Consider the following 16450-nt stretch of genomic DNA (forward strand, 5'->3'; position numbering starts at 1 on the left):
GATGACAAGATCAAGCTTTACAAGTAAGTCCTACACTTCTAAGGGAATTTTAGATCTTGTGCATACTGATCTTTGTGGTCCTATGAAAGTTCAGAGTTACTATGGTGATAAGTATTTTATATTATTTGTGGATGACTACTCAAGGATGATGTCAGTAATGTTTTTAAAAGAAAAATCAGAAGCTTTTCAAATGTTTAAGTGGTACAAGGCAAGAGTTGAAAATGAGACAGGAAGACAACTGAAATGTCTTAGATCAGACAGAGGAGGAGAGTTCGCATCTGATGAGTTCAACTTGTTTTGCAATGATCATGGTATTAAAAGGCAAGTCTCTGCACCGAGAACCCCACAGCAAAATGGAATAGCTGAGAGGAGAAACAAATCTATTGTGGATTGTGCCAGAACCCTAATGATTGAAAAGAATGTGTCACAAACATTTTGGAGAGAAGCAATAAGCACAGCGGTTTACACCCTGAACCGAGTACAACTGAAGAAAGGAACTTTGAAGACACCTTATGAAATCTGGTATGACAAGAAACCCAATGTAAGTTATTTTAAAATCTTTGGAAGTAGATGCTATGTACACAAAGATGATAGAAATGGCAAGTTTGATCAGAAACGTGAAGAAGGTACATTTCTAGGTTACTCTTCTAGAAGCAAAGCATATAAATGTCTGATCAAATCATCTAACAAAATAATAGAAAGTGCAAATGTGAAAATTGATGAATTTACAGACAGAAATAATGAAGGAAACTCTAAAGAACCAGAAGATTATGAAGGATTTGTCTATGTTCAACCGAGAAGTCCTATCGAGAAGACTGCTGAAGGAAATGAAGAGAATATCTAGTTACCGAGTGATGAAGAAGATCATATAGAGCCTACCAAGCCTGTATTAGCCAAGTATGTCAGAAGGCATCATGCACCGAGTCAGATTATAGGAGATAAGGATGATCCAGTGATGACAAGGAACAAACTGAGACAGAACACATGTCTGGTATCTGAATTTGAACCAAGGATAGTGAAAGAGGCATTTAACAGTGAAGATTGGATAAATGCTATGACAGAAGAGATTGATCAAATCAAGAAGAATGACACATGGACACTAGTCCCAAGACCGAAGGACAAAAATGTAATCGGTACAAAGTGAATTTTCAGAAACAAGCTAAATGAAAAAGGTGAGGTTATTCGAAATAAAGCAAGACTAGTTTGCAAAGGTTATGCTCAAGAAGAAGGAATTGATTATGGTGAAACTTTTGCACCTGTGGCAAGACTTGAAGGAGTAAGAACATTGTTGGCATATGCTGCTTTCAAAATTTTCAAGGTATATCAAATGGATGTCAAATCTACATTTCTGAATGGTATATTAGAAGAAGAAGTTTTCATTGAACAACCTGAAGGATTTATTGAAGGAGAAAATAAAGATCAGGTATGTAAATTGAATAAAGCTTTATATGGCTTGAAACAAGCACCAAGAGCATGGTATGAAAGATTGCATTCATACTTGATCAAAATTGGTTTTATAAGAACAAGTGAAAATAGCAATATGTACATGAAGAATGATGAGAATGGAATACTGATCTCAGCCATATTTGTTGATGATGTTATCTTTTGTGGAAATGACTCTCTATGCAAAAACTTTGGAAATGAAATGAGCAAAGAGTTTGAGATATCATTAATCGGTGAGATAAAGTATTTGATAGGTTTACAGATACTGCAAATGAAAGATGAGATTTTCATTACCCAATCCAAGTACATAAAGGAAATCTTGAAGAAATTTGGTATGGAGGATTCAAAACCAGTAAGTACTCCTATGACTACCAACTGTAAACTATCAAAGAATGATGAATCTACATCTGTTGATGAGACACTTTACCGATCTATGATTGGAAAGTTGCAATATGTTGTTCACAGCAGGCCTGATATAGCACATGCAGTAGGAATAGTTACAAGATTCTCTGCAGATCCCAAGGAAACACACATGACAGCAATCAAAAGAATTTTCAGATACTTGAAAGGCACTGAAGATTATGGCTTAGTATATCGGAAAGGAAATGTCGTTGATTTAAAAGTTTATACTGATGCTGATTGGGCAGGCAACATTGATGACAGGAAAAGCACAAGTGGAGGAGCTTTCTTTTTAGGAGAAAGACTAGTGAGTTGGCTTAGCAAGAAACAAGGATGTGTTTCATAGTCAATAGCAGAAGCTGAATATGTTGCTGCAGCATTGAATTGTACTAATATAGCATGGATCAAACAACTATTGGAAGGCATAAATGAGCAAGTTACCGAGCCAATAACCATATTCTATGATAATACTAGTGCCATAAACATTTCAAAGAATCCTGTAATACACTCTAACACAAATCATATCTCTATCAAATGTCATTATCTTAGAGAAGAAGTTCAAGAGAAGAAAGTGGTGTTGGAGTATGTCAACACAAAGGAGCAAATAGCAAATATCTTCACCAAGCCACTACCAAGGGAAACTTTTGAATATCTCAGAAGTCAATTAGGGGTCTTACCCCTATCTTCCATTCACTGACCAAGTTCAGTGAAAGCATCAATTCGATAACTCTACAGAATATCTTTTAAGAGTTGATGCTGATTTACACACTTTAGGAAGTTTTCTAAAGGTGTGCAGGAAACAATAACAGGGAACAGGAATTGAATACATAATGCTCAGACTGAGACTTAGTAGATACATAACAGCAAGGAATTCACTTACCAGCAACAGAAATTATGTTTTAGTTCTTTTCATTTTTGGCATTGTTGTCAAAGGGGGAGAAGATTAATGAATGGGGGAGAAGTCTACTGACCGAAGGAGAAGACTAATGACAGGGGGAAAGCATCTCAGCATTTCACAGCAATCCAAATCATTCAAGTCAAATCAATTGGTTTTGCCATCAATGCCAAAGGGGGAGATTGTTGGCATTATAACAAACAAGGGAGATTGTTGGCATTCCAATTACAATAAGAGATTGTTGGTATTTCAATAAGGATATTGAGAAGGCTGTTGATAGCTATGGATATAACTGATTAAGGATGTTCACTGTCTTAACATTATTATTTTGTCATTGATGTCAAGAAATTGATTTTCTGATTCAATATGATGTTGCCATATCTTAAGCAGTATGATTTGATGAGTATAAAGATGTCGGTAAAAGAAACAGAAAGAATGTAATGAATAAGGGGAGGAATAAGTTATTCAATGGGCAACTATTACCGAGTTAGACAATGATGAGATCATGATGTTTAGATTGTTTTGATATCCTACATATGCTATTGTTTGTAAGGTTAATACTATACTATGTTACCGAGCAAAGAACCTAGTCAGTAAACCCTAAGGAACCTAGTCGGTAAACCCTAAGGTTATCGCTATCGGTTAATAAAGGCAGAATGTCTATCGAGTAAATTTTAGTATTCACCGAGTTGCAACCGAGTAATAACAAAATGCATTAAATGTATAGAAGCATTATTTAATGAAGGAAGCTGATGAGCTAGAGTTGATTAAATGATTGGTAAGTCGTGCATGAAGTTTGTAAAAGAATCTATGGCAATGGAAGATCGGCGGGAAGATCTACAGCTCAGATTGAACCGCAATACCTTAGCACAAGTTCCAAGAAATGTATGCAAGTTCCAAGGCGAGGTAAAACGTTTTCAGATCGAAGGATACATTGAGCCTGGTCGAAGTTTGAAGATCTAATGGCTATGATTGATCATGGGAAATGTGATCAAGGAGATTAAGCAGTTGGCAAATTGTTTATAAATAAAGAACTGTTGATAAACAATGCATGTGGGCAAGTGTAAGCACAGGAATGCTACATAGTGATTACCGAGCACAGAAGCTTGAAGATCTGTTTTGATAACAGAGTATAGAGCCCAGTAGAGGGACAAGTTAAGTCCTATGAATAGATTGTATTGAGCAAATAAGAATCTGATTTAGCATTTTTAGATGTGAAGTTGCAGATAGATTTTATTACTGTTATTTTGTAAAGTGACAGAAAATCTCTTAACCGAGTGGACTTAACAGTCTTATTTGTAAAACCCTCTAGCAAGGTGACATTCAGATTGAGTGTTTGAAATCCTTTAACAAGGTCACCTCTAACAAGGTGAAGATCCTAACAGATCTGAGGGAAATCCCTTAACTGGGTCACATCTAGCAATGTGTTTGTAATCTTTAACAGGATTTGCTTTTAACCAAGCATACTCTAGAAGAGTATATTTCTTAGTGGGTCCGAAATCCCACAGTGGTTTTTCCCTATTTGGGTTTCCACATTAAATCTGGTGTTATATGTTGTGTGATCTTATCTATTTATGAGTCTGCATGCTTTACAATTTTTCTGATATGTTTACCGAGGTTGAATCTGTTGTTATTATGGAAGATTAAGTTTGTATGATTCACCCCCCCTCTCATCTTGTTAGCTTGGCATCTGTACTAGTCATATTAGTATCAAAACTATCAAGAACTCGATTATTTTTGGTAGCCTGGGGACTTGGATGACATGCCTATTAATGGCTTGACCTCCCTATTCATCGAGAACCCCCTCTCCCATTTGGTCTAGGCTATCTCATGTACACTCCTTGAAATTGCCCTTCCTTGATCATTGCAAAAAAGCCATGACCCCTCTTTTTATTTTCCTTAGTTATTTTATTGAACTTTCCTTCCTCTATTTCATTTTCATTTCATTTTCTTTTATAATATTTTTTTTTTCACGCTTTCTTTTAGTTTATTTCCTTTATATTATTTCCCATAGTATTTTAATTCATATATTTTTCTCTTTACTTTATTGTTTGAAAAATAGCCTTGACACTAAGAGATCATGAGAAGGGGATAAATAGAATTTATATCAACTATCTAGCTAGAGAAAAATAACTTAATGAAAAAATTCTTAGTTGGTTGTGTATACAAGGTGACTCGACCTTCTACTAACAACACTAGGTTTTAGACTGTAAGGTTTGTTCCTATTACAGTTTTCTTGGTCCAACTTGTTGTACCCCAAACACCAATAAAACTCATCAATTCTTTTATACAACTGTCAATTCATGGTTAGTTTGATAAATATATAAAATAACCATTCAAAAGATAAAATGATACCTTTAAATTCATAAATTCTAATTATTTAATAAATGTTTCAAATGACCATTTAAAGTATTAAGTCAATTATATTAATAATTAAGTCCTTATGAACATCCAAAATAATAGGTGTCGACATAGTCCTACATCTAAGATTTTGCCTACATCCACATCACTTGAAACCATAAAATCTAACATCCTATATAGTCATATGTTATATTTTAATAGTTTGATTTATAGATATTAATATATATACTTTTGAACTTTAATATTTTATATTATAAAATAAATTTTATTTTAGTTTTACAGTGAAATGCTTATCCTTCTTACTACAATTATAATTTAAATCTTAATTTATATTAGTTATACATATATTTAAGTAAATTTAAATTATTTAATATAAAGCATTCCAGCCCTTATAGCTTGTAAGGCAAGTAGCCAAATGAGTTGATTATGACCTTGTACAGTTTTATTCAATTTTATTTTTATGAAGTTATAAAATTGCTACATTTTTATTAGAATAAATAGTTATGGATAGCAATTAGATTTTGTTGTGGATGCTCTGTGTCTTAATTTTAATATATTTATTGTTTTATTTTTATTTTTTTAATAGGTATGACTATATATATAAATAAATGTATCTATGTATCTATGTATATCTAAAAAAAGGATACAAGGTCATTTCTCAAAGTCACGCAAAAGGTTTCCAAAAAGAAAGATAAGAGAAGCAACCTAAGCCATGAGAGCAACTAGTGGGAGGCCAAGAGGGGTCCAGGTCATCCCGTTTGATTTTTTGAATCTAATAGATTTGGAACTATGATAATTAGCATTCAGTTATTTAAAACTCTTTTTTTCATAAAGACTTGGTGTGTTGGAATTAATGATAATGTGTGGGGACTAGATTTATACTAAATAAGGATTATATAAAATTACTTTGATAAAAAGTTGTTATATTGGAATTATTGTTTACATGTGATGTATTGGAATTAACATTTACGTGTGAGAGCTTTTGATACTTGAAAAACTATATAAACACCAATGATGTTATATTTTATGTTGGTATCATGGTTGGCATGATGAAGTTTGAGGTACTTAAGAAGTTGTCATTGATGGCAATACCGATTCTAATGTCATCATAACCAATCAGAAAAGGGTTATAGTGGATTGGTAAGGAACAGGGGACTAAATGCTTTGATCGGTGAGCAGAGACCGATTTATAGGAAGCAACCGGTAGTTGAGCTGAGTAAAGCAGGTTCACCAGTATAAAGAAAACAATCGGTAGCACATCACAACAATGAAATGTATATCTAATCAATTTAGAAAGTGCCATTTGAAATCGGAGTGCTTGCTAGAGAATCAACGAGATTTGTGGCATGAACGGTTAGTCCCACTGATATAATCGATGAGATTTGAGGAACGAACATATTGGCGCATAGAATGATTTTTTGAGTTTGAATTTTGGAGGGAAAGTTTGCGCCAAGATTGAAGACAGCTATATACATGTTTTTCATCTTGATTTTGAAGTGTTGATGGAGTTGTTAGTGGATTGAGGTTGAAAATTAGAGTAAGGTGGAGAATAAGCAAAGTGCGGAAGGGTTCCTTATGAATCGGTGAAGTCATCACCAAGCAGAGATTGAAGCAGATACATAACAGATATATTTGACAAAAAGGTGTCATCATCAGATCAATGATTTGTTTCTCTCTAATAATTGCAGCACATTAAATCCCTTAACAAAGTGAACCTTAATCGGTTCTATTTTGTAAAATCCCCTAACAGGTTCACTCCATAGAGGAAGTGTAAAATCCTTTTGCAAGGTGAATCCTAACAGATTCCAAGGTATTCTTAATAGGATACCAGTCATCTTTAATAGGGTGATGTTTTTTGAAGGAACAAGATTGTAAGCTCTTAACTAAGCACTCTTTTTCACTATCATAAAAGAGATTGTGGGTTATCCCCACTGTGGTTTTCTCCCTCTAACTGAGGGTTTCCACGTATAATTTCTAGTGTTATCTGATGTTTATTTGATGCATGCAAATATCTTTCCTTCAATGTTCTTGTCTTCATGATTAATGCAATGTTTTAAGTTAATTTGAAAATGGTAGTTGCAGATTGGTTAGTTTGAGAGTTTAAGTTCTATATAAATTGTTTTGCCTGATTCACCTCCCCTCTCAATCACCGGTTAATATCTAACAATTGGTATGAGCTTTGGTCCTCTGAAGAAAAAGTGTAACAGCTTGAGGAAAATATCATGGAGGAATACTAGTATCAGAAGCAACTTGATGAAGCTAATGAGATGATTGTTTCGGCTAAAGGAGAGACTGAAAAAATAACTTGCTAAAAGGAAGGAACTCGCTCTACAACTTAATGAGAGTCAAGATATCATAGATCAACTTGCTAACTAGAATGGATCTAAACAAGAAGAAGAGGCAGTCTCAGAGTTGATGGAAAAGAACAAGAAGTTGACTGAAGAAATCACAAATCTAAAAAGAGAGCATGAAAGCCAAGCCCTGAGAATGACTAAAATACTAGAAGCCGGCAGGATAGCAGAAGAAAGAAAGAGAAATGCAGATGAAGCACTATCAAAAGTTGAAAGAGCCAAAAGGCGTGTTGAAGAAGCCCTAGAGGGAATGATTCAATCATCATTGAAAAGGATGAAGAAATTTGAATTCTTACTCAAGAGAATACAATTATGTATGAGCATTTGCATGGAAAAATAGAGGAAAACGAGAAGATGATGAAGGAGATTGAACAACTCAAAAATGAGTTGAAAGTTGCAGATGAGAAAATTTAATGAAATCTCTAAGAAGATAGATGAACAATTAAAGGCTCAAAGGAGAAAAAAGGAGACAACCGGTCTTGGTTACTTCGGTACAGGTCCAATGGAAACTGGAGAATCATCTAATCCCAAGAGGATGAAGGATGATAAAAGGAACAAATCAGGAATGAAAGGTATGAAGTTTTCTAAATCCTCTTGCAATTATTGTGGTAAACTGGGTCATAAGTCTGATGTTTGTAGAAATTGATCGGTCAGTCACAAGAATCCATTCACCTTTGATGGTTATTGTTATAATTGTCACAAGTATGGACACACTGCTTATGAGTGTAGACCTCGATCAAGTAGCATGTCTAATAGAAGAAGCTTTAATGGATATTGCTTTACATGCAATAAATATGGACACAAAGCTGAAGAATGCATGTTCAAGAAAAATGCATCAAGATCTCCATCCAAACCGGTTAGCCCTAATAGAAAGAGTAATCAGCTCAATGCCACTTGTTCTACTTGTGGCAACTTTGGTCGTGTTGTAGCGAATTGCAAGATGAGAATGGGATAGAGAAACAATGCAGGACCATGGAAGACAATTGGTATGGCATGTTTCAACTGCCATAAGATCGTTCATTTGGCCAGAGAGTGCAGGAACCGATCCTACAACCGATCTGAAGACAGGAACCAGTTTGGCAAGAAGAAAGGGCCAAATGATTTGAAAGGAAATAAGACAGTTGAAGAGGTGAAGAATGAAATTAAAAGGATGTGGAATAAGAAGGAAGAAATCAAAGAAGAAGAGAAGCAGTCCGAAACTAAGTCATCATCCACCAGTGATGACAATTCTTCTTCAAACTAAACAAACTGATGCTCAGGGGAGAACTTATTGAAAAATCATGGCTAATTCCCCATAAACAAAGTGAGGTAACTCTTATTTTCATTATTTAGATGCATAAAATTTGGCATATTGTTTGATACTCTTCATCGGTTGCATTGTTACTGGCAAGGAAGTGACACCGATAAACTATAAGTTATTACCGTTTGAGATCATATAACTTAAATGTTGTATAAGTGCACCAAACAACTTAACAAATAAATAAGGAAATGAAAGCTCATTTTATCTATCTTGCTTTTATTTGTGAATTCGTGAGCTCCTAGTGCAATAAAAGGTTTTCTAAATCTATCAAGTGCATTTCATGCAAAGAGAGTTTGGAGATCAAGCCGTGAAGTTTCAGTGTTTGGAAGCCCTAGCAGAAACGGTAGAAGAAGTCAATCTATGAATTCTATTCAAATTGATAATGGCAGCTTCCATGTTGACTCCTATGTTGGTTGAGGTAGTTAAGGAACCACAACCCAAATTCAAGTTGCATCCTATGAAGGCTGGAGAGATTGATATGACCAGTGCCCTATCATCTATGCCCTCCAGTGTGTTATGGTTGAAGATATTCGTTCCTTCATCCACTACAAGCTTCAAGATCTTGGAGATAAATTCATTCAAGATGAATTCAAAGGGTTTTGTGACAATGGTCTATTGAAGGTAGAACATATGCATCTGAAGACCAAGGGTTTGTCGTATGTTGTTGATATTCCTAACCAATTCCATGTCGATTGGATCAGGTATGTCCTAAGTAGAGTGTATGACCAGTTTCTATGGTTGGAAGCTGAAGCACCAATCAAAATCACAAAGGATGTGATCCAAAGAGTAATAAGGTTCAATGAAATAGGCGAAGCACTAACCCTAAGGACAATATCATCCGGTGAGGTCACTCGGTTGAACAATGACAGTCACTCACATTGAGGATGCAGAAATAAGGTTTGCATCTGCAATGATAACTTATAGAGTGTACCAATCAAGCCGCATGAATAGTGTGTTGAGCGGTGCTATCCATGCAGCTTACCAGATCATCAAAGAGGATGCACCATACCATATTTGTGAGATGATAAGAAGTCAATTTCTGGTGGACATGGACTGAATTAAGAAGGACAAAAAGCAATCATTCAAGTATGGTTCAATACTAGTATGTATCTTCTTCTACATGCAAAATTTATTTCCCAGTAAGGGCAATGTAGTGTGGTCTACAGATAAACCTATCACAGTTCAGATAGGTGAAATAATTAGAGACTTAGGTGATAATTTTGGTGAGACAATGTGGGGTTATTTTAAAGAATTCCAAACTAGAATGCATCAAAGAGAAATAATCCCTACCGGTATAGTTCAAATTTACAAGGACACTATTTGCTTTCTTGTTGATACTGATTGTTGCATTATTCAAGAGGTTGAACCTAGAACTTTCTGGGTACCCACTATGGGTTATGAGATCGGGGCAGACATTGCCAAAATATATGCAAACATGTTATTGTCTAAACGGGTAGACAGAAAAGCTAAGAGATTTGGAACTTATGAGGAGGCAAGCTCCAAAATTAAGAAGGAACTCAAGGAGCCTATCATTCAAAAGAAAGTTAGGAAAATGATTGACACCTTAGACAAGAAATATGGAGGTGAAGCATCCGGTACCACTGCTTCCACCGGTACAAGTGAGCAAACAGGGGCAAAATCAAGCAAAAATGAAGAGCAAACAAAAGAAAAGAATAAAATGTCCAAGAAAAGATCCAAGGGTGTTGCATCTAGCAAACCAACAACATACATGAAATAAAAGGACTCAAATACGCCTACATCTTCCCAAGGTAGTGGTGGACTGGTAGGGAGCCACATATGCAAGAAAGAAAAAGAATGAAAGGACAATTACACAAAGGCTAAGAAGAAGCCCAAGAAAGACGAAAAGGAGGATGATAACTCTGACACCCAATCTGATGTAGTAATTAAAGAAGTCAGAAGAAGTGGTAGGAATGTAGCTCCAACTGTTGATGAATTGATCCATGGGATCAAAGTGTATGGAGCTTTAGCTGGTGTTGGGAGAAAGTATCCCCTCAGCAATGAGGAAGACAAAAGAAAAATTGAAGATGCACTCATCTAGAACTTACATAATTTCTGCAGAACTCCCAGTGAACTACATGGAATAATTCCATCAGATTTACAAAATCTCATTGAAGGGAGATGGAAAACTGCCCTGACAATTGACAAGGAACACATAATAAAGGCACTCATGGAAGTGAAACATGAATTGGATTATAATCAAACATCTTTAGTGGCCGAAGCATGTGTACAACGTTTCAAAATAAGGAACAGAACAGGGAGAGTTGCCATAGGAGATATTCAAGGTGTGCATGATGAGGGCATTTATATGTGGAAAACAATTTTGAGCCAACAAAAGGAAGTTGAGGAGGAAATAGAAAAAGAAGTGAAACAAGGACAAGATATAGCTGCTCAAGAAAAGAGAAAAGGAAAAGATGAGGACACCACTGATAAGTTTGATGAATTTATAGTTGAAGATATCATAGGTGATATTGTGTCAGATATTCCTAATCTGACAAAGGATGCAGAGCCACTAGTTGAACAAAAATCAACTGTTGAAACTATTGATATTGATGATACGCTGACAAAGGGAACCAATCAAACTAAGCATCCCAGAGATGATGAAGTTCCAATTGAGGAAATCCCTTATGAGGAAAAATCTCAAAGGCATCTGGTGACAATAAATATTCCCACAGCACACCCTACTGGCAATGAACCTCATTAGCCAGAAAAAGGTGCAGAGGGAGAAAACCCCAAGATGATAGATTATTTGTTAGGTCCCGGAGACAACTGAGAGGGGGGGTGAATCAGTTGTCCAACAAATTCAAACCAAAAAAAACTTAACCAACTTAATGCTTAATACCGGTAAACCAGTCTTTTATGTCGGTAGATAGTTTTATCAGTTAATTGCAATACCGGTAAAGATTAATGCATGAAACAAAAGGACAATAACATCCACAATACATAACACCAATATTTGTACATGGAAATCCTGTAAGGGGAAAAACCATGGTGGGAAACCTTACCCACAATCAGATGATACTACTGCAGATAGCATGTGTATACAAATGGGGTCTATACATGCAAAAAAGCCAAGCACCTAGAGCTCACTGCTCAAACACAAATGGAGTCACATTGACTACAATTGGATGGTTAAATCCAATAAGAATGTATTGTTCAAATTAGCATTTTTCCATGTTGGATTCAGTACCAGTGTAGTTCTGATTGTCTTCACAAAAACCCTTCTTCAACCTTCAAATGATGTCTGCGTGTATAGCTCTGCTTATTCTCGCATATACCTTCACACAATTCTTTTCCACATTCTACATCCGATCTTACAAATAAGATCTTACATTTATATCATAACCTAAGACCAATTTTAGTAGGTCGGCTCCAAAAGATATTACAATAAAATCAATTTACAAATAAGACAATGTCCGATGCAATAACCGATTCAACATGTTGGCTCAATGCAATTACAATATTAATAAGTCCTCTCCATAGTGTGATGTGCTAATCTGGAATAGATAAGTCTGTCGGTGCTTATTCTGGACCTATTTGCCGATAAAAGCAAATATGCAATTACGAATATACCAATGAACAAATCTCCAAGACAAGGTGTCCAAACGATGTCTTCGACATAACCAGGTGTTTTCCATGCCATTCCAAGTGCCAGTGAACACCATATCCTGTCAGTGTACCAAATACCAGTGACTGTGCATAAGTCACTTGCTTGCCGGTGAATATTGCCAATTCTCCAAAGTGCCAGAGTTTAGTAGGTGTTGACATCAATGACAAAACCATACCAAAATACCAACAAGATTCGTCAATACCATCTGTTGATGAAACAGACGAGAATGAGCAAGAAAAGAAGAACGAAGAGATGAAGGAAACAGAGGAAAACAAAATAGAAAGGAAGGAAACAGAAACAACTGATATTGGTCCAGGGGAGACCAAGGAACCGGAACAAGAGAATAAGATAGAAGATTCTTCATCTGGTCAACCTGAAGGTGGTCAGAAAACAGTGGTGGACACTCCTCTGGTAAAGAGGAAGTTAGTTTTAGAAAAGGAAACTGAGAAAAAGAAAGCTAAAAACAACAAGCTGAAAGAGGAAGAGGACAAACGAGCTCTAAACCTGCTAGAGATACAATGCTATCTTGCCCCCTTCATTGATTTATTGCAAGGAAATGTGAAACAAGCATAAGGCCTCATTAGTTCACCTGACTGCAAGACAGTGGATGACATGGAGGATTTTGTCACACACCTGCATGGACAAATTCTCACTATGAAACAGGTGAAGCCTACATGGGAATCTTCTTTGGAGGCTGCTAAGGTCAATCTCAAAGAAATTTTTGACTTACTCTCATGAATTATTTTGTATACTTTGATTCCTTTATTCTTTGTCATTGTTGCAAAAAGGGGGAGAATGAATGTATAGTGGATTGGACATATGAATGTATAGAGACAATGTATATCGGCAGAGTAGTAGCAGTAGAGAGGCAGAGTAGTACTGATAGAGTGACAGAGCATACTGGTAGAAAAGGAAGTACCGGCAGAGAACGTTGAGAACAGGGGAAGAATTAGTAGGAATATAAGATATTAGAATAGGGGGAGATCCAGTTCAATCCAGCTAGATGTTTTGCCACCAATGCCAAAGGGGGAGATTGTTGGCATCATGGTGGGCATAATGAAATTTGAGGTACTTAAGAAGTTGTCATTTATGGTAATATCGGTTCTAATGTCATCATAACTGATCGAAAAAGGGTTATAGTGGATTGGTAAGGAACAAGGGACTAAATGCTTCGACCGGTGAGCAGAGACCAGTTTATAGGAAGCAACTAGTAGTTGAGCTGAGTAAAGCAAGTTCACCGATATAAAGAAAACAACTGGTACCAGATCACAATGGTGAAATGTAGATCTGATCAATTTAGAAAGTGCCAGTTGAAGTCGGAGTGCTTGCTAGAGAACCAGCAAGATTTGTGGCATGAATGGTTAGTCCCACCGATATAATCGACGAGATTTGAGGAACGAATAGATTGGCATATAGAATGATTTTTTGCGTTCAAATTTTGGAGGGAAAGTTCATGCCAAGATTGAAGACAGCTATATACATGTTTTTCATCTTGATTTTGAAGTGTTGATGGAGTTGTTAGTGGATTGAGGTTGAAAATTAGAGTAAGGTGAAGAATAAGCAAAGTGCAGAAGGGTTCCTCATGAATCGGTGAAGTCATCACCGAGCAAAGATTGAAGCAGATACAGAACGGATCTATTCGACAAAAAGGTGTCATCATCAGATCAATGATTTGTTGCTCTCTAATAATGGCAATAGATTAAATCCCTTAACAGGGTGAACCTTAACCAGTTATGTTTTGTAAAATCCCCTAATAGGGTCACTCCATAGAGGAAGTGTAAAATCCTTTTGCAAGGTGAATCCTAACATATTCCAAGGTATTCTTAACAAGACACTAGTCATCTTTAATAGGGTGATGTTCTTAGAAGGAACGGGATTGTAAGCTCTTAACTGGACACTCTTTTTCACTGCAGTAAAAGAGATTGTGGGTTATCCCCACCGTGGTTTTCTCCCTCTAACTGAGGGTTTCCACGTATAATTGTTGGTGTTATGTGATGTTTATTTGATGCATGTAAATCTCTTTCCTTCAATGTTCTTGTCTTCATGATTAATGCAATATTTTAAGTTAATTTGAAAATGGTAGTTGCAGACCGGTTAGTTTGAGAGTTTAAATTCTATATAAATTGTTTTGACTGATTCACCCCCCCTCTCAGTCACCGTTTAATATCTAACATTTTCCATTCGAGCAAACAATATCCTCTCCAATCAAGAGTTTCTCACATTAGGGTGAAGAGGTATTCAAAAGGAAAAGGATATTGCAAACATTTATAGAAGCCTGTAATACAAGAGAGATCAAATATAGAAAAGCTAAACAAAAGGATGGCTTCCATCAACATCAAGTTAGATATATTTCTTACCTCCTATTAACTGATTCATTTCATGTCTTTGTATTTTTATTTTTTTATTTTTTATTCTTATAGAAAATAAAAGAGTTATTCTCTATAGAATTAGCGTATTATTGAAATATTCTAATTCAATATTAGTCGGTGACTATTTCTTCTTAGAGCCAAGATAATCAGATCGGGAATAAAAATGCAGGTATGTCATTTTCTTCTTTTTATATTTTTTTTAATGTTTGTTAAATCTTTTAGTTTGAGGACTATACTATTAATAGAAATCTTTCCCTATTAGGTTTTCTAAATGTAATAAAAGTGTGAGATCTGTAAATGGCTATGATTTTCTGCTACATTAGATTTTTTCAATCCTCTTTTTAGGTCATCATTGGAGACTCGGTTAGCAAATAAAAGAATTTATTGAATTAAAATGGTATTTCCGCAGTTGAAAATGGAGTAGTGGAGAATGCCATCCAACATCCATGCTATCAAATGAGGAAGATACCAAATACTCCCAGATCAGTTAGGGATTATTTGAGATTGGCACGAAATAAAGGTATGCCTTCTTACTTTTCATTGCATATTTTAAATTTTTGTCTTTCCTTTTAACAATAATGTTTGTTGATCTAACACAGGAGAAGAAAATGAGATGCGTCAAGAAGAAGAACATGCTGAAGTAGAGAAACAACAACAAAAATAGAGGCAACATTTCATTTTGTATGTGTGGATGAGGATTTGTTACATATATGTGATTCTAAGTCTTTTGAAGTAGAACATTTGATTTATAAAGACTTATATTCTAGTAGTTAAATAATGTAACTCAGAAGATTTTGATGATATTTTTTATTGTCAATCATAATATATAATTTTGATGTTCTTGTTATGTTAACTATATATGTAATTTATGAATCATGTATATCTATATTATTTTTATTTTTTTAATATTTTTATTTTTGAAAAACATTTTCCCTTTTGTCTTGTATCAGTTTTAAAAATATGTGAAAAAATTTGTCATGTTGAATTCATTATTCTAATTATATAACATTCAATACATACATTTCCCTGTTAGTTCTTCCTTTTTCACAATTATAAGCTACATACATTGCAGAAAAAATTAACACCCAAAAGCAATGATCCCATCAAGTTAGAGCACCTTGACAATTTGGCTCCTCTTTTTATTTTTACTTTTAAAAAAAATTCAGCACTGTTATTTATAACAGCATATAAAGTAATCCTGCACTAACAAAGATGCAGTTCTGCAAACCACACCCAATTCTTTCTCCCACTTTAACAAATTTGATGTCATATGTAGGAGTAGAGTTATATATAATGATATAGAGATCGTCTGTTTATATTACTAATGGAGAATTTATTTATTATTAAAAAAATTGATATACAATTGTGGAAACGAATGAGTACTATATTTTGGCAATATATACAATCTAAACTTAACAATACATACAAATTTACAATGGAAATTATTCATCAACTTCTCTTAATATAGTGAAAGAAAGAATTATATGAGTTTATTTTCCATTCTCCAATCTATAGCATTTTTTTATACAGTTAAAAGGTATTCAGAAGGAAAAGGACATTACAAACAATTGCAAAGGCTACTGTTGAAAGAAACATCAACTTTGATTAACCCAAACATATTGTTGAATTCGATCAATAATAGATTAAAATATCCTTGATACCTTCTGAATCGTCTCATATGTTAGATCATTTAATTGATGGCCC

Source organism: Cryptomeria japonica, chromosome 1 (genome assembly GCF_030272615.1).
Source record: "Cryptomeria japonica chromosome 1, Sugi_1.0, whole genome shotgun sequence".
In the NCBI taxonomy this organism is placed as follows: domain Eukaryota; kingdom Viridiplantae; phylum Streptophyta; class Pinopsida; order Cupressales; family Cupressaceae; genus Cryptomeria; species Cryptomeria japonica.